General features: G+C 48.3%; 1 protein-coding gene across 2 annotated transcripts in view; it reads left to right on the top strand.

Annotated features, from left to right (window-relative positions):
- Positions 1-19662, top strand: part of SPSB1 (splA/ryanodine receptor domain and SOCS box containing 1) — a 43936-nt gene that overhangs the window by 515 nt on the left and 23759 nt on the right. The window contains exon 1 of one of the 2 annotated variants that reach the window (XM_048519562.1): positions 5019-5071. The exons of the other annotated variant lie outside the window; for it this stretch is intronic. The gene's annotated coding sequence lies outside the window, so the exon portion shown is untranslated. Of the gene's footprint in view, positions 1-5018; positions 5072-19662 lie in introns of those variants that run through there. 2 annotated transcript variants of the gene reach the window in all.

The raw sequence follows: 19662 nt of genomic DNA, 5'->3' as shown, positions 1-19662 counted from the left end.
AGCCGGGCCCGGGGCGGGGGGGGGGGGTGACTTGGCCGCCCTGGGCTTGCCCGCAGCTGGCCTGGCCTCTCCGGGTCCGAATACTGTGCTCCTTTCCACTTCTTTTCTGGCGTCGTTTAACAACCGTTGCAATTCGCAGGGAAGTCCCCCGAGGGGCAAAGTAGTTGTGCTTGTTGTTAGTTGCGGGAAACTGACAAGAATCCCGGAATGCCTCCCAGGCAAACCCATTGATCGCATTTAGGACTTCTTTGTTGTTTGGGAAACTCACACCAGTGGATGCTACAGCTGTCTGGTTGAACTTTTCCCAGGTGCCGCAGGCAGGGGGCTTCTTGTGGGCCGAGTCCTAAGCCCTGCTGCAGATATCTTCGAACTTCAGTGCCCTCCCGGCAAAGGGGTCTGGCTGGCTTTCACGCAGGCCCTGTGAGGTAGGCCCCACGAAGGAACTCTTGCCAATTTGGAAGTGCCGATTGGTTTCCCCTTTGGCGCCACTGGGCTGGTTCTGAGCAAGCTCTTGCAAATCTGGGTGTGATCACTGCTTGTGTTTCTGGGTATTTTCCGAACTTGAGTGCCGAATTAACATCTGGAGAAGTGCTTGCCCCTGGAGCTGTGGACCGAGGCGACCGGCATACCTGGGCCAGTCTGGGGCAAAGTCCTCAAGGTGTTTACAAGTACAGGGGATATCTTCCTGGGTTTCTGGCTTTTCTTCTTTCCCCCTTCAAATACCCATAACTGGTAGCATTCACCTTGTTCAACATTAGATGTCACATCTGCTTTACTTAGTACTGTCCAAGATTCGGAGCAAGAGATTGTTCCCCGTCCCACAGGAAATATTAAAATTTGCTCCCTGGGATCTCATTTGGAAGATGGATCTTGAAAACTTCAGTCTTTAGAGTAGAAAAGCATCTGATGTGTGGATGGCTTCCAGTAAAAGCCTGGAGTGGAATGTACTTTGTGTTGCTGTAGTTGTGCGTGCTGTGGTGGCACTAGGGGTGTGCATAGATTTGGTCCTGTGTTCAACAGGTTCCTTGGTTGCATTTTTCCTTCCCACCCCTCTCTCCATTGTGTTCCATGTGGCAATCTGGTCCCTCTGTACCAAAAGTAGTGGTTAAGAGCAGTGGGTTCTAATCTGGAGTGGTTCAATTCCCTACTCCTCCACGTGAAGCCTGCTGGGTGACTTTGGGCCAGTTCCAGTTCTTTGGAGCTCTCTCAGCCGCACTGACCTGACAAGGTGTCTGTTGTGGGGGAAGGATGGGAAAGGAGTTAGTAAGCTGCCTTGTAGGAGAGAAAGGCAGAATCTAAATCCAACTTCTTTTTATTCAGTGTTGGGAGAAGAGTCAGCTGATATTGCTGTGAAAAAATGTACGTTAGAGAGCAAGATACGTGCTAAATAAAGCAGGTGGCAAAGAACTTTTTTTGCACTGTAAATTTTTTACAAGAGACCAAAATCCCAGAAGAGGAGGGAAAGTACTTGAAAAATAATTTGAGTTCAAAAGCACCTTTAAAAGCTAATTTCTGGGGTGTAGTCTTAGGAGTTTTGACTCTTGAGAGCTCCTACCCTGAAAATCTTATTCGTCTCGGAGGTTCTCCTGGGCTTGAATCTTGCTTCTCTTCTGCAGACTCCCCTAGCTGAATCTATCTTGAAAAATACTGGTCTTGTGCAAACCTAACTTGTTGCAACAGAACCTCTTGCTGGCTTTGGGGCAGTCCGAATGAAGCTCAGAAGAATATTCTTCTCGTGGGAAAGCCGTAAGGATGGGAGGGATCCCTATAATTGTTGTCAAATGATTAGCTGGAGCCAGGAGCCAGAGGTTACCTTTATCACCCAGCTTTCTGAAGCAAAGGTTACCTGGTTTGGAGGTGTTCAGATCTGGCCAAGGCAGGTAGCGTGGCTTTGGTTTCCCTCCAATTAAGCCTTTTGGAAGAGGTGGCGGAGCGCTTGTGGTCAGGTAGCTTGCTTCTCTGACTAGGATAAACTTCTGTGGGTTCCCATTGCAATCGCATGTGCAAGTCTTGTGCGCACCTTAGCCGGCTTGAGTTTTTCAGGTGTTTATGGGGAGCGGGAGGGTTGCACGGCACTGGTGTACTAGCACATCTTCAGGAGATATACATGCAAAAGGGTTGTTCTCACACATAATTGTAAGGAACGGTGGGGCTTTCCCTGTTGGTATCTTTCCCAGTTTGAATGGAGTGGGTGTGGTTTTCTCATTCCCAGGTATCAGAAGGTATACTACTTTAATCACATCTTTATCTCTCCTTTCCTCCAGGGAAATGGGTGTGGCACGTTTCTTTCCGCCTCATTTTGGCCTTCCTATGGAGGTCATGTTGGACTGAGATATTGATCAGGTTACTTAGTAAATGTTGTAGCCCACAGGAGATTAGAACCCATATCTCACCTTGCCTGCCAACAGTTGAATTGTTCAGCCCCATGGGGCTCTCCATAGAAGGCTGACTTATGCAGAGGCAGAATGTCGGTTTGCATAACTCAGTATTACTGCCTTTGGTTGTGGCTCAGGTATAACAAAGCCTTCCCCAAACGGGCTGTTGTGTGTTTTCTGGGCTGTGTGGCCATGGTCTGGTTGCTTTAGCATCTTGCCCACATCTGTGGCCGGCATCTTCAGGTGGGCAGCAACATGTTAGAAGCAAAAACTCCCAGACTACAGCCGCACAACCTGGAAAACCCCCAACAACCAGTTGATTCTGGCCGTGAAGGCCTTTGATAATACATCCTCACAAGACATTACTAGAATTAGAATTCGCCATCTGGTAGTGACTTGGCTAGCCACTGTTTCCATAATGGGGCCACCCAACGAATCCAGAAACTCAAGACGGCCAGCATAGTGTAGTGGTTAGAGTGTCTGTGATCTGAAAGACCCAAGTTTGAATCTCCTCCCTGCCCCAGAGGTGTGTTGGGTGACTTTTGGCTGTGCCTCCACTCTCGGCCAAACCTACCTCACAGTGTGGTTGTGAGGATAAAATAGAGGAAAAGAGAATAATGTAAGTTACTTTGGGTCCCAATGGGGGAAGAACACAGTATAAATAAAGTAAACAAGGGGAAATGTGAACCTGTAATTTATCCAAAAGTAGAGGGCTAACAATGCCCCCCAAGGAATGAATTGTTGAGAGTCCAAAGGAGAAAAGTGTAGGTGAAGAAATCGGCCTTTATAGGCCTCTAGGATAAGAAGTAAACGTTTGGGTGGGTGGCAATTTCCAAATTGTCCTGGGAGACTTCGAGAGCTCCCAACCCTAGTTCAGAGTAAGATGAACGATAAACTGTTCAGAGATTGTGGTCATAGTTTCCAGATCCAATTTCGACATACTTGTTTTAAACCAGGTCACACGAGGGGTGAATGTGGGGAGTCCTTCTTCCACAGTAATCCTTTGCAACTGTGTTCAGATCCAGTGGGGAATTGAACCACCCAGCTGCCCCCCTTCCTGTTGAATGCCCCCTCCTTCCATGGCTGATCTGCATACAAAAGAGGACACAGGAGAAGTTATCTTCTTGAAATCTTGGGACTGGATAGGAGGCGAATTTGAATGAGTCTTAAATGGGCCCTTTGTTTTGAAACTGGAGAACACCATGTCTTGTCCTGGGAACAGAACACGTCCTTTAATATATTACCAGGAAACCCCATGGGCAGGTTCTCTCTCCACTTATCCTGATTTCAGCTGACTTTTAATTTTTTGCGATGTTGGTGACTGTAGGGTGTTGATGTCCCCCTTCCATCCAGTTCATCAGATATATTCCCAACCAGTCTGTTCACGTGACTGCTATGTGCATAAGAGCAGGGAGGTTTGTGGTTTTCCTCTGCGTGGAAAGCTACATTCAGTTTCAGAATCCAAACTGTGTCCAGCTAATGTACCAGGCGCTTCAGTTGTGGGAGTTCGGCTGGTGTTGGGGAGGTGCCAAAACTGGGATTTGCACCCCATTATGGCTGGGATCCAGGGTGGGATGGGGAGGTGTTCTCTCGCTGGGGTGCCACCACTAACTTCTCTGCTCATCCAAGCCAACCCATTGTAGCCCTCATCTCAGGGCATAGGTGTCAAACTCGCGGCCCTCCAGATGTTATGGACTACAGTTCCCATGGGATTATGGGAATTGTAGTCCATAACATCGGGAGGGCCGCGAGTTTGACACGTGTGTTAGCGGAAAGGCTGTGGCTTGATAGAAGAGCCTCTGTTTTGAAAAGGACCAGGCAGTACATGACAGGAAAACCCCCTCGCTGAGACCCTGGAAAGCGGCTGCCAGTCCTAGTAGACAATTCTTAACTTGATGGACCGATGGTCTAATTCAATATAAGGCAGTTTCATGTGTGGGGGAAGGGCTGGAGCATCTGTTTGACTTGCAGGAGGTCCCAGTTTCAATCCCAGTTAAAAAGGACCAGGCAGTAGGTGATGGGAAAGGCCTTTAGCGGAGTCCCTGGGGAGCAGCTGCCAGGGCGAGTAGACAGCGCTGGCTTGGAAGGATTGCTGATCTGATTCAGTGTAAGGCAGATTCGTGTCTCCGCGTGTGTTCGTGCTCCAGCGAAACGTTCCTCCTGCCTACAGAGAAGGCTGCTGGGTGTAAATCGAAGCACCATGTGTTACTCAACCCACCCTTGTAAGCTACCAGCGCACAACCTTTTTATTAGCCCACCTGCTCGTGCATAAGTCACTAGTGGCGAATCAACTGCGGGAAGGGGAGGGGTCAAGTCTGTTCACATCCGATTTACAAGAGCTTTCCTCTCCTCCCCCTGGGAATTGCTGCTAGAGAGTCACTGCTTCTGTTCACGAGTGTAAGATGGGGAGATTTATTCCTGTGCTTGTGCCTTTGTTTACGAAGCAGGGAGACTGTATGTTGCTTCAGGTAGGTAGCTGCGTTGGTCTGAAGCGGCAGGGGTAAGGTGGAGTCCAGAGGCACCGTTAAGTCCAACAAAGTTTTATTCTTGTTATAAGCGTTCGTGTGCGTTCAGACATCTTTAGATAGGTCAAATGGATTGCTTCAGTGCACCTTTCTTTCATAGGTAGACTATCTCTGAGCTGTAGTATGCGATGCCTGGCCTTTCCTTGGTCTCAGGTGCATAAAAAGGGACTGGTAAGTCTGTGCATATTATTTATTTAATTTTAAGTCCAATTTGTACCTTGCCCTTTCTTCACTAAGTTGGGCTTATCTCTGTGTGAGTTACTGTTCTGGCCTTGCCTTGGGTTCTCCTGGTTTCCGTCTTCATCCTACCCTTCCTTTAATTTTTATTTATTTATTTATTATTTAAACTTTTAAACCGCCCCATCCCCGAAGGGCTCTGGGCGGTGTACAACACAAAAATGTAAATACAGTTAAATAAATAAATTACTAAAACCATTTTAAAACAGCGATAGCAGTAAAAGAGGCGTCCGCCAACCCCAATTTTAAAATTTAATGTATGTCTTCGTCTTCTCTGCCCCCCTTCCCCCCACCATTGGGGTCTTTACAGCAACCCTGTTCATAACAGCACCTGTGACTCTTCACCTGAGCTTTGTGGCTCAGTGGGAAGTTCAATCCAGGTGTCCCCATCCTAAATTGGCATCATGAGCCTTATAATGTGCAGGTAGTTGGCCAACTATATGAATGAGACTGTACCTTTCACAACTCTCTCTCTGAAGCTCAGTATCTCTGCCTGAGTTGCTGTTCTGACTGCCCTCAGCTGTGACATTAGAGTCTCCTGTGGGTGTTGATAACCTCCCACTCATGTGCTTGCAAATCTTTCAGTGACATGAAAAAGAGTTGGATTTATACCCCCCCTTTCTCTCCTATAAGGAGACTCAAAGGGGCTTACAAACTCCTTTCCCTTCCCCCCTCACAACAAACACCCTGAGAGGTAGGGGGGGCTGAGAGACCTCAGAAGAACTGTGACTAACCCAGCTGGTGTGTGTTGGAGTGCACAGGCTAACCTGAATTCCTCAGATAAGCCTCCACAGCTCAAGCAGCAGAGCGGGGAATCAAACCCGGTTCCTCCAGATTAGAGTATACCTGCTCTTAACCACTGCGCCACTGCTGCTGCTTCCAAGCTCAGTTTAGAACGTCCACCTGAATACGTGGAATGGCTAAGTGTGCTGCCTTGCGCCCCTAAAGACTGCCCAGTTTTGATTCTGGGTTCAGTGCTGGTGGCCTTGGGTCCTCTTGGTGAATTGCCTGGGAAAAGCTCTCTCCCACCCCTCTGCCATTGCCCAATCCCCACTCATTCCCAGTGTCATTGTGACTCAGCGCTGTCTGCCCTCGCACTGCGGCGCGTGGTCCACCTCTCTGCCAAGTTATTTTCTCCCAGACTAAATAGTGTGGCTGCTGTGTACAATGACCTTGTTGTGCTACATGTTCTTCTCCTTGCAGATGTGCTCGGTGTATCCTGAAGAAGGTTGCGGCAGCAGGGGGCCAGTGGAGCTGTGTGCCTTGCTTGATTGCATCTGTAAACCTAGTTGCCCAGGCAACTGGCAAAGTTTCTACAAGTTATGTGCCCTCTGGAGGGCACCTGTTGTGCCCTTAATCCTCTGTGGGGCTCTTAGGCTGCTGTTCAGAACCACTGGCACGCAGTTGCCATTTTCCATTGGGTCTTAGAATCATAGAGTTGGAAGAGACCCCAAGGGCCATCAAATCCAATCCCCTGCAATGCAGGAAAACACAATTAAAGCACTCCCGACATATAGGTCAGTTAGCAGTTATACCTGACTTGCTTGGACCTCGGGGTGCTTGGTTTTGTATCCTCCAGAAAGCTTTTGAGTCAAAAACAGCCTGCATTGAAACGATGCCAAAAGGAACGTGTGCAGGTTGCAGGTGAGTTGGCGTAAGCGCCAAATGTCAAAGCTGGTTTAAGTCTTTCTTGGGCGACAAACTCACAGGGGTCAGTAACCTTTGCTCTGAGGTTGAAGCATCTCTTCGCCCTGCAACTGACAATGGAAACTTGAAAATGACTAAAAATAGGCCATTGTAAATTAAACGGGCAAAAAATGTAAACCTCCAGCAAATTTAGCAGCAAGTGATAAAACTGCCCCCAAAACATAAATATTTAAAGCGGCGAGATCTAGCTGCAGGGACCCAGTAGAGGGGCTGGCATGTTGACTGTCTCAACGTATCAAGATCGAGGGATGTAATTGTACCTCTCTATTCTGCATTGGTTAGACCTCATCTGGAATATTGTGTACAGTTGTGGGCACCGCAGTTCAGGAGGGATATTGACCGGTTGGAGCGGGTCCAGAGGAGGGCAACCAAAATGGTAAAGGGTCTGGAGTCCATGCCCTACAAAGAGAGGCTTAGGGAGCTGGGGATGTTTAGTCTGGAGAAGCGAAGGTTAAGGGGTGACATGATAACCATGTTTAAATATTTGAAGGGATGTCATGTCGAAGAGGGAGCAAGCGTGTTTTCTGCTGCCTCAGAAACTAGGACACGGAGTAATGGATTCAAGGTGAAGGAAAAGAGATTCCACCTAAACATTAGGAAGAACTTCCTGACCGTCAGGGCTGTTCGACAGTGGAATTAACTTCCTCAAAGTGGTGGAGTCTCCTTTAGAAGCTTTTAAACAAAGCATATGTTGGGAGTGCTTTGATTGTGTGTTCAGCATATGTTGGGAGTGCTTTGATTGTGTGTTCCTGCATTGCAGGGGGTTGGATTTGACAGCCCTTGTGGTCTATTCCAACTCTTTGGCTCATTCCGCACATGCAGAATAATGCACTTTCAAACTGCTTTCAGTGCTCTTTGAAGCTGTGCGGAATAGCAAAATCCACTTGCAAACAGTTGTGAAAGTGGTTTGAAAATGCATTATTTTGCGTGTGCGGAAGGGGCCTATGATTCTATGAAATCAGCAGAGTTTTGCATTGATAATCCAGGAAGAGCGGTGGAAATTAATAAAACCTCAATGCTAATCGCATCTAAAAAAGAGCCGGCTGCTGTGTCAACACTGTGTCCGCTTACCAGTCAGTGTGTAGAAATGCAAGAGGTCACACACAGCAGTGGTTCGAACACTGTGAACCAAAGCTAGGCAAACGGGCCGCGGTGGCGACAGGCCCAGGATTCTAACTGGGCAGGCCATTTCTGCGTCACCAGGGCAGCCTGGCCTGGCACTGAAGCAGCCTCAATGGGTAGAAATTGGCTTGGGCACATCTGGAATTCCCTTTAGGAAGTAGGTGTTGCCGTTTTACTGCGGTGTGACAAATCCTTTCATCCTTTTGTATGGAGGGGCTTGGCTAAGGTTATTGGAACGGGTGACTCCTCAGGCCCAGATATCCGTTCTGAGGATCAAGAGATTTATTTACAAAGTTTGCATCCCGGCTCTCAACACTTTAAGCATGCACGATAAAATCACATTTAAAAACCATTAAAATCGAAACACACACACACACACACACACACACCCCATGCACATCATTGAAGCAGAGTTAAAATACTGGCTGTTTTGGGTTTTCCAGGTTGTGTGGCCATGATCTTGTAGTTTTTCTAACATTTTGTCCACGTCTGTGGCTGGCACCTGAAGTTAGTTGTGGGCAAAACATTAGCAAAAACTACTAGATCGTGGCTACACAATCCAGAAAACCCACAACTGGTTGATTCCATCTGTGAAAGACTTTGACAGTGCACAGGTGAAATACACTAAAACGGCGGTCCCAAGCTTCCTTGGTGAACGGCCATCCAAGTACTAACAAGGACTGACTCTGCTTGGGGTCTGCAACCTGTGGCTCTCCAGATGTTCATGGACTACAAATCCCATCACCCCCTGCTAGCATGGCCAATTGCCATTGCCTCGTTTGCCATTGCCTGTCTCTGTACACAGGCGTGAAACTCGCTCGTTTGCCATTGCCTATCTCTGTACACAGGTGTGAAACTCGTGGCCCTCCAGATGCCAGCATGATGCTGGCAGGGGATGATGGGAACTGTAGTCCATAACACCTGGAGGGCCGCGAGTTTCACACCTGTGCAGCAATCCTGGACTTCCTTGGTGGGCTCCCATTCAGTGGACTATACTTAGCTGCCAAGATGTGTTGAGATTGGGCAAGCTTGGAACATCTGGCCCAGGGTCACATAGCGACCCACAATTGGTCCAAATGGTGGTGAACAACATGGCTAGAAACTGTAACTTGAAAAACCAATTTAGCGCCAACCCAGAGGCTTCTTGTATTTTCAGCATTCAGACATCACAAATCACTTGAGCTATCTCAAGCAAGTAGTGTGTGAATGCCCCCTCAGACTCCACTGGATGCTTTGAAAGAAGAAGAGCTGAATTGGATTTATACCCCGCTTTTCTCTCCTGTAAGGGAACTCCAGGCAGCTTACAAGCTCCTTTCCCTCCCTCTCCCCACAACAGACACCTTGTGAGGTCGGTGTGGCTGAGAGAGTTCTGGGGGAGAACTGTGACTAGCCCAAGGTCACCCAGCAGGCTTCATGTAGAGGAGCGGGGAATCGCTGCTTTTTGAAGTCCACTGCTTTTAACCACTATACCACTCTAGTTGCTCTCTTCCATTATCAAAACACCAAATGGTTACTGGGGCAGTGGCAAACTCTGGGAACAGTAGCAAGCTGATAGAAACGTGACTTTGATGCTTTGCAGCAAACTAGACTGTGAGGAATGTTAATTCCTCAAACTTTAATTGTCAGAAAGCTTGTGGGCTGGAGACAGCTGCCGGGTCAGGGTGTGCTTGCATTTCTTTGGGTTTCTTCATCGGGAAGGCAAGAAGGGAACTATTCGCCCCCCAGATTCCAGACGCATGATAAGCAAGAGACCCCATGGCTAGTCTTCCACGGAAGCTCTCTGTGTTTCGTAGAGTGTTTTTGCTAGTTAGCCTCTGACTAATTCTCTGGTCAGCTTCCTGGGTTGCTTGAAGAGACAAGTGTTTTAGTGGCTTGGGAGTTTTCAAGGCTAGAAAGAAATATTCTTAGATTGGCATAACTCCTACTGAGAAAGCTCTCTAAATAGAGGAGTGGGCACCTCCTTTATGTCTGTCTACCGTGTTTCCCTGAAAATAAGACAGCGTCTTATATTAATTTTTGCTCCCAAAGATGCGCTATGTCTTATTTTCAGGGGATGTCTTATTTTTCTGTGTTCTGTTCGTCGGGCATGCTTCCAAACAAAAACTTTGCTACCTCTTACTTTCAGGGGATGCCTTATATTTTGCACTTCAGCAAAACCTCTACTACGTCTTTTTTTCAAAGGATGTCTTATATTCGGGGAAACAGGGTAATATTGCGTTCGTAGCTCCTTGCCAATAGCCAAGTCAGTATGGTGCAATAGCTCAAGCGTCCAGCGAGGACCTGGGTTCAAATTTATTTATTGTATTTTTTGGATTGTTTTTATTGTAAACCGCCTTGAGTCGCAGAGATATGGCAGGGTATAAATACAATTAAATCCCCTTTCTTCCATTGGAGCCTGCTGCATGATCTCGGGCCGGCTATGTTTGCTTTCAGCCGTGTTGGTCAGAATGGACGATTCTGCTGTGTGTCGGTGCTGTGAGCCTGTAAGGTGGCTGTGTACACAAATTCAAATTGCAGATACAGACCACATCGTTCTGGTTGTATAGATGAAGCAAGGGTGGTTTCATGGCATGCGGTTGCCATTCTGTACTGGGTTTGCCGGTTGTAGCTGGCCAGATCGGGTAACAGCCCGACAGTGTTTTTCCCGGCTGGTTTACCTTCTGTGACCTGCAGAACAAGGAGGCGAGCTCAGGGTTTCTCTGGGCACAGGGCTGTAGAGCAGGTGGTCTCCAACTCTGGTGCCTCAGATGTTCATGGACTACAGTTCCCGTCAGCCCCTGCCATGCCAGCAGGGGCTGATGGGAGTTGTAGGCCATGAGCATCTGAAGTGCCAGAATTGGACACTCCCTGCTGCAGGGTCTGCTGTCTTGCTTCAGCATGACTGGCTGAATTGGCCCAGACAAGCGGCCAATTCTGCAGCCTGAATGTGCCATTTGAATGTATGAAAATTGGCTGGTCCAGTTTTGAGCTGTGAATGTTGTATTTTTCCCTGAAATATCTGATATCTTGGTTGGGGAAGCTGTTCCTGTGCAGGGCTTAATATTGCCTTTCCATCCACCCCCACACACCCCCCTCAACCCCAAGTTGCTGATCTGGGAAGTGGTGAAAGTTCCTCTTCTGAAAATGTCACTAGACCGGTATGGGCAGCAGCCGTGTCTTACGTTGCGACTTCCGTCTTCTCTTACAAAAGGCTTGTGGTTGGCTTGCCCGCGGAGGATGCTTACAGAAGGGCTGTGTTGGTTTTTCCACTTGTTTGTAGAAACCCAAAAATCAGCATCTTGGGGGGAAAGGAAACTTGGCTGCCAACTGGTTGAAGTTGCACCTGCTCCATCTGGGGTATTAATCCAAACTCTTCTTCTTTGTCTGAGATACCTAGTGTCTATGACTCTTGAGCGTGCACATTCTCTTCTGTCAAGTCACAGCTGACTTATGGCAACCCCGCAGGGTTTTCCAGGAAGAGACTTTCGGAGGTGGTTTGCTCATCATAGCTACATGGCAAACTATTATTTTTGTGTTCGCTGCAGTTCTGTTGAATGATTATGCATCATCTGGAAGTTGGATGAGAGATGGGATATACATCTTTTACAAGAGTAGCTGTAATACAGAGGAGAAATTTAAAAATGAGCATCGCATTGGTGGAATTATGCTTTTCTTAAGCTATTTGTGTGCGTGAAGAAGAGGAGGTGTTTGGATTTATACCCCACCTTTCTCTCCTGTAAGGAGACTCAAAGTGGTTTAGGAACTCCTTCCCTTCCTCTCCCCACAAGAGACACCTTGTGAGGTAGGTGGTGCTAACAGAGTTCGGAGAGAACTATGACTAGCCCAAGGTCACCCAGCAGGCTGCATTTGGAAGAGTGGGGAATCGCCCGGTTCACCAGTTCAGAGTCTAGCACTCATGTGGAGAAGCGGGGAATCAAACCTGGTTCTCCAGATTAGAGTCCACCTGCTTTTAACCACTACACCATTGTGATTTTTTTAACCACGCAGCGGTGATGTCTGTCTAGAATGACTTATTCTGAACACCTTTGAACTAAATGTTGCGGCTCTGACTGGAAGATTGGGTTGCTCTGGTTTTAGGGATACTGTTTATTGTACAGATGGAATTGCTTGTTTACCTTTGGATTTCAAAGAGGTGGTTTCTAGTCTACCCTGGAGGAGTATTTGGAACCGGGCTGGGTTTGTTCAGTTCCTCAAAACCAGAAGAACGGCTTCAGCCACCCTGGTTTGTAAGGTCACAGATGGATTTGTGTTTTTACTTCCTCTTCATCCTATGTGTTGAAAGGTTACAGTATGGGACTAATATTACTGCAGACGATACCAAATGTGTAAGGCAGGGGTGACCAACTCTGGCGCTTCAGATGTTCATGGACTACAATTCCTATCAGCCCCTGCCAGCATGACCAATTGCCATGCTAGCAGGGGCTGATGGGAATTGTAGTTCATGAACATCTGGAGAGACACAGGTTGCAGACCCTTGGATAGACTGATTCAAAACATGGCCAATTGGTCATGCTGGCAGGGGCTGATGGGAATTGTAGTCCATGAACATCTAGAGTGCCAAAGGTTCGCCACCACGGGTATAGACTGATTCAAAAATTGAATTTCTTAGATTGTGGAATGGTACTTTGGATAGCTCAAAAGTATGTGATATGGGCTGTCGAGTCCCTTCTAACTTTTGATGACCCTATGGATGTACGACTTTCCAAACGTCTATTCGTTAACTTAAATGGGGCGAGGGGGTCAGCACACATGGTGCATTCTAGGAATGCACTAATTCATTAAAATATATGCCTAATAAAGGTCTCTGAATCTGAATCATTACTGCAATACAGCGGCTGCTTTAGCTGTTGCCAGCCACACCGAGAATTTGACTCTTCTGTTTGGACATACTGAGGGACAGATCGGTATGGCAGATAATTTGATAATGTCTGTTGCAGAACCAGTTGCACCATCAATGGTAGCCGACTGGCCCGAATGTCTTGCTCATTTGGCATCTTTGAGCATTCGCTTTTGCTTGCAAGTTTTTTCCTAGGACTTTCCCAGAGGTGGCCAGTGACGCTCCCAATAGACTCCCTGAAGTCTTCCTTTAAAAAAAGAAAAGAAGAGGACTTTGTTTGAAGGAAGCTTGGTGAGTTGGCATGACTCTGCCCAGGAGATGCCTGTTGGTAGGCAGCCCACCCTGTGCCAGGATTGGTGTGGAGTTTGTTCCCATCCAGCACAATTTTGTTGGCAAACTGTGTGAGCCTAGCAGCAGGCTGTGCTTGGAATGATGTGGTTTACGCCAGCGTTTCTGTGTTGAAGTTCTGAAGTGCCTGTATTAAATCTGGCAGGGACTAAGCCAAAACTGGGCACCTTCAGTTGGCTACTGACTATTGGAATTGAGGCTTCCTGGTTGGTTGATCTCCAGCTAGCAAAGGACGACCAAATTGATCCCCAGGTTGGAGCATCTTGCTGGTAAGAAGTAAGAAGCTGTCTCGGGTGTGGAAAACGGGAATGGGAAGAAAAATAATAAAGCTGCAGATCCTGTGTGTAGGCATGGAATTCTTTACCCTCCCTCATAATAGAACGGAGGCTTAGGTTGAAGGCGTTCAAAGCGAGTTCTGTATAAGTTAATGTGTAATTAACATTTGGAACTCACTGTCACAAGATGCAGCAGCGATGACAAATAGCTCAGATGGCTTCTTAAAAACTTAAAAGTTGTGGGTGTTTCAGCCGCTTTTAGGCAGGATGGTTAAATGGAGCCTCCATGGATTGAGGCAGTATATCAGAATACTGGATCTTGGTGACTGGCTGGAAGGCTGGTTTGCTGACTGCTTGCTAGCTTCCTGCAGTTGTTGTTGGAATCGGAGTACTGAGCAAGACGGATCTTGCTTTAGTCCAGGCAAGTTCATTTGTTTGTTTGTTGCCCATCTTCTGTGCGGGCACACGCTGGCACCGTGCAAGTCAGCCACAGGAAAAACAATGGCTTGGTTTTGTTTTTGTACTTGCCACTCCATCTTGTGAAGCCCATTGTTGTGTAAACCTTCTAGTGATTGGAAACAAACCCTAAAGTTTTGCCAAAAAAACAACCCTGAAGTTTAATGGCTGTTTTTGATAAATGGGGTGGTTGTTTGGGGGTAAAAAAAGTGTGACCAGAGTTAAGTGTGAAAAGCCGGACTGGTCTTGGTGAGCCCGGCTGCGTCTTTCCGTTGTGAAAAGTTTTGGCGTTTGATCTCCACTCCGGTGCCACCGAGGGCTTTCATGCCAAGCTTTTACTTTTCTTGTCTGGCTGTAACAAAACAAAAGCTGAGCTTGTAAACATCTATGGAACTAGTAAAGGCTGTAAAGGGAGTTTATTTTTCTAGCCCGTCTGACCAGTTGGTATTCAAGCGGCTGGCTTCCCCCTCTGTTCTCATTTTCCCTCTGCACAAAAGATTTCCAGCATCCCGTAACAACTATCCTTCCAAAATCTGCAGGGGAATAAAAGTTCGCGACTACTGTGCTGGAAGAGAGCCAAATGCATTGTGTTAAAAAGGATTGGTTTGTATTATGCTTTATAGAATCAACTCACAGCTTGTCTTAGTCCTCTCGAAAGATTCCCCTTGAGCTAAAATGACAACTTTGTTCCCGGAGGATGATAAAATCCTTCATCAGGTGGGAATTAAAAACTTGCAAGATTAAACTAGTAATCTTCACAGTCAGATCAGCTCAGCTGGCGTCGCTGTTCATGTAAGGTTGTTTTTCTGCGTTACGTATACATTCTGTATTATGTCTGATACTCTGTGCTTGTGTTAGATGCCTGGAACCCTAGTCTTATTACATTGCTTATCAGCAGTCTCTTCCTGTTGATTGTATAGTCTGTCTTGACTCTCAGTGAGAAAGGCAGACTTGGCTATAAGTTTAGTAAATGGTTAGCAGTCAACATCAGGATACCAGTTTGAAATCCCAGTTTGGGACTGGCCAGCCAAATTCGGACGTGGATTGTAACTAACCAAGGTTTGGGACCTCTCAATGAGGATGGCTGATTGTACCCTGTGCAGAAGATCTGACCCCTGCCTGCAGGCCAGACATACTCACAAGTTCAGCATTGGGAGCTCCCATCCACGGCTGAGGAAGCTGCAATTTGAAACCGGCTTGTGCAACCCTGATTTCCCTGTGGCCTCTGAGCACCCTCACTAAGGAGCAGGGCCGTGTCTCTTCGTTTGTCCCAGCACCTGCACACGGGCCCCACTATGAAGGATGCGGTAGCTCTTTGCCCCTAGAACACAGCCCAGTTCTGTGGAGGGCTGACTTTTCACGAATGAGGGGTGGGCCAGTGAGGATTGCTGAGCTGCTAAAACAAATTCTTAAATCCCATTTGTCCGTGGCCTTCCCCAAAGCCCTTCTGAGGCAGCTGAGCAGATCTCTGAGCCCAAGCCGCCGTGGCATGCACCGTGGCCCTGGCATAGCAGAGGTCCGGTGCATGCTGGACAGGGTTACATAACTGCCCCTTGCAAGCCAAGCGCATTGCTTGCTGCCTGCCCATCGGTTGCCCAACCAGCTTTGGGCAATTCATGCATTTCTTCTCTGGCGTTCAGGAGAGATGCTGCTGCCGGTTATGTAAGTTGGTGAAATGAGGCAGGTGATGAAATTTACCTTGCAATGGACACCTGGAGGAGGAGGAGGGCAGGTAGAATCAATACCTTGTGACAGCAGCTTGGTTTCCCTGTCCCCATTTGCTGGCTTCGAGACTGGGGCTCATTCCCTGGGCCTTGGCCGACAGCTGAAGCCAGAGAGAGAGAAATCTTGCCTGTCACCGGCTATCTGTGATCTTTTAGCTGGAGACCAAACCAGGAAGCTTCTGCTGTGGCACCGGAGCCATTGTCAACGGCATCTGATCTTTGGCCTTTGCTGTTTTGTTGGGAGGGGAGGGCGCTCTCCGGGCTTAGAACCGTCTTCCCGTCCCTCAAACTCCTATAACTGGAGGTGCCAGGCCTTGAACTGGGAATCTTTTATCCTGAAGCTTTCTTCTACTGAGTCCGACCATTGTCTTACCTGTTCAGATTGGCAGCAACTCTCCAGGGTCTTTGGTGGAGGAGTTCCTGATGGGGCTGAGGTCTTTCATATCACCCTTTCTAACCAGGGACCTCCTCTGTGTCAAACAGAGGCTTTCCCACTGAGCCATAGACTGGGAACCTCCAGGCTCTCTTCCAGGAATTCACAATTCCTATCAATCCTTCTGTCAGCATGGCCAATTGGCCATGCTGGTAGGGGCTGATGGGAATTGTAGTTCCTGAACATCTGGAGAGCCGCAGGTTCCCTACCCCTGCCATAGACCTTCCACTCCCTTCTCCTGTTAGCCAAGAACCCGGTGGCCTCCCTGTGGAACACAAGAAGGCCATTGCTTTCACATCCTGCATGTGAGCTTCCAAGGGCACCTGGTGGGCCACTGCAAGTAGCAGAGAGCTGGACTAGATGGACTCTGGTCTGATCCAGCTGGGTGGTTCTTATGTTCTTAAGCTGAGCGTCGGTCCCTCTAGCTCAGCAGTGGCTCTCGTGGCTGGCCTGGCTTCTTCCGAGTCCTTTTGTGAAATCTCTTAAAGGGGGGAGTATTCTCTGTGCAAATAAGATAGCGTGCTATGTATTGTTGAAGGCTTTCATGGCCGGACTCAACTGGTTGTTGTGGGCTTTCCGGGCTGTGTGGCCATGGTCTGGAAGACCTTGTTCCTAACATCTGTGGATGCAGTGAAACATTAGGAAGATCTTCCAGACCACGGCCACACAGCCCAGAACGCTTACAACAACCAGTCAAGATAGTGTGCCACTGAGCTGTCCTCTAAACTGGCCTTCTAGAGGGGGCAGAGAAGGGGTAGAGGGGACAGCTCCCTCTTCCTCCTGTCCTGGGTTCAGTCCTGGCCACGTCCAGTGGAGAATGCCTCTGGGAAGATTCTTCTCTGCTTGCGACTGTCCCCTCGTGCCCCTCAGGACAGACAGCACGGAGTGAAGCAAGTGGACGAATTGACTCGGCATGAGGCAGCTTCAGATGTTTACCCCGGGAGGGTGGTGTGGCAAGCCGGCACAAATTAGATACCAGGAACATCTTGATTCTCCAAGAGGTTTCAGCTTCCCAATTCATAGAAACGGCGTGAGCTGCTTTCCTAATGCAGCCTTTCCTGCCTTGGTAGAAATCCTCATCTTGGTGTTTACTGGAATTGCTGGGGAATTTCACGGGGCGCTGAAATCCTGAGCACTGGAACTCTAATTGAGGAATTCTTGGCGCATGAGGCATCGCCAGGCATTGCCCAAGCATAAGGACTACTAGCCACTCGTGAGTTCACTTTTTAAATGACGGCTCGGATCCCTGGGAAACCGAACTCTGCCCACATGCCAGATTATAGCCAAGGGCAGATTCTGCTGATGGTCAAATTAGACTACAGGAATGCTTTGTCCTTTACCTGGGAAAACCTGACTGTGTCTCTTTCTACGTAACAAGGGCCTGTATTATTTGCAGGTGAGGCATACGCTTGGCGATTGCACCCACATCTTTTTGGGAAAAGGGAGATCGGGCCCTTTATTACTAATAACATCTGTCCTGGTTGTTCTAATATTTGAGGAACTGCCTTACGACAGGTGTGTAAGGATTGCTAAATGGACTTCAGGGCATACCTGCTGAATAGAACGTCTCCTTGCGAGGCGGGCGAAGCATCAGGAATGGCTGCCTCAGCACATTGGCCTACAGTTTGGAACGAGGCCCAGGTGGAGTATCTGTTCATTCGTTTATTACGGTCATAGGGCCAGAATTGTAAGCAACCGGAATAACAAAAACGTTTGTTGGAAACCATTTCTGAATTAGAAAAACACAGCAGTTAAAAATTAGGACGGCCCATTTAAAACGCATTAAAATCCCTTTTAAGAATTCTCTTCATAATACGGTTTGGGGGTCCTGCAAATCACAGCACAGGGGATCTGTTTGCTGCTGTCTTGCCAAGTTTTTTTATAATTGTATTGAGGGCTTTTGGGGGAAACTCATACCAGTGATGGTGAACCTTTTTGAGACCAAGTGCCCAAACTGCAACCCAAAACCCACATATTTATCGCGAAGTGCCGACACGGCAATTTAACCTGAATACTGAGGTTTTAGTTTAGAAAAAATGGTTGGCTCTGAGGCATTCGTTACTCGGGAGTAAGCTTGGTGGTAGTTGTTGGCTTTGCTTTGAAGCAACCGTGCAACTCTTCCAACGGGTGAATCACGACCCTAGGAGGGTTTACTCAGAAGCAAGCCACATTGCCAGCAACCAAGCTTACTCTCAGGTAAAGGATCACGTTTTAGTTCTTTGCATGAAAATCAGTGGGGTTTAACAGCGCTTAACAGGGTTGCCTACACTGCTTCCCCAAAACTAGGTCTTATGTTTAATGCTAATAATCAAGCCCAGCGGCCCAGGCCAGCCTAGATGTATGTGTGTGTGTGGGGGGGGGGGCGATTTCCCCCCCACATGATGAACTCTGTTTGTGCATGCCCACAGAGAGGGCTCTGAGTGCCACCTCTGGCACCCGTGCCATAGGTTCGCCATCGCTGTCATATACCAAAGGTTCCCCAAAGTGGGGCCCACTGACACCTTTCGGAATGCCTGCTGAGTGCTTTAGAAAGTGAGCGGGGGCAGGTTGGCCTTTTGATTAGCACAGTTTCTGATTGGCCATTGATGATTTGATTGGCTGTTCAGATTTTTAAAAAATGTCCTTTGGACAACAGGTCCACCACAACCTAAGGACCTTCACTATGTGACTGAAGGCAACCGCAGCTGCCACCGTGTAGCTCTTCCTCCCGTGGCTGCCAGTTTTGGCAACGCCCATCACGCTGTGTCAGAATTCCCCAGGTGCCCGCAGGCTCAAAAAGATTGGGGGGCCCCTATTATATACCGTCAGGAAGAAAGGGAAAGACCCCAGTATCTTTGGCGGAACATTTCTGTCTTACACAGCGAAGATCCCTGAGCAGAGATAGCAGCTGCTGCCAAAGCAAAGTTTTTTAAAAAAATCTGCACAGCTGATCAAAACGGTTGCTCAGGTAAGACCTCGCCCCTATCGACCACTTTAAAAAAACATCGAGTGGGCGTCAAGGAAAGAGATGGTGGGGGTGCATGCTGGTCACCCATGTTTTAGAGTGAACCCCTGCTGTGTATGGAGTCAGACCTTCTGTTTCCCTCGCTCGGTGCAGTGTATGGCAGTGTTTTCCAACCTTTTCGAGGTCAGGGTACCCTTGACCTCACTCTTCATATCTCACGGTACCCCTGCCGCCACCCTCCACCGTCCCCTCCCAGTGCCCCTGCTTGCCACACCCCCACCTTCCCCTCCCAGGGTGCAGGGAAGCACTGGGGGTGGGGGTGGCTGCTGACCTTGTGGCAGGCCCTGCCCCATGGGCCAGCTCCATGTCCTTGCTGGCACCAGTGGGAGACACCACAAAAATGAGGGGGGGCAGTAGTGTTGCCGCGGTACCCCTGGGACATGCTCACGGCACCCCAGGGTACCATGGAACCCTGGTTGAGAATGGCTGGTGTGTGGTGTCTCCAGGGTCGTCTTGGGCAGGGAGAACCCTGAACAAACGCTCCTTGTGACCGTTAAGAGTAGAGAAACTACCTGGAGCGGAGCCAGAGAGGTTCTGCACACGAGGAGGCAAATGGACCCCAGCATTGTGTGCCAGCTGTGATCTGAAAAACCAGTTTCAATTCTTGGCGACCTGCAGC

Source organism: Sphaerodactylus townsendi, linkage group LG16 (assembly GCF_021028975.2).
Source record: "Sphaerodactylus townsendi isolate TG3544 linkage group LG16, MPM_Stown_v2.3, whole genome shotgun sequence".
NCBI lineage: Eukaryota > Metazoa > Chordata > Lepidosauria > Squamata > Sphaerodactylidae > Sphaerodactylus > Sphaerodactylus townsendi.
The sequence above is the reverse complement of the archived record's forward strand: the minus strand, read 5'-3'. Positions and strand labels throughout refer to the sequence as shown.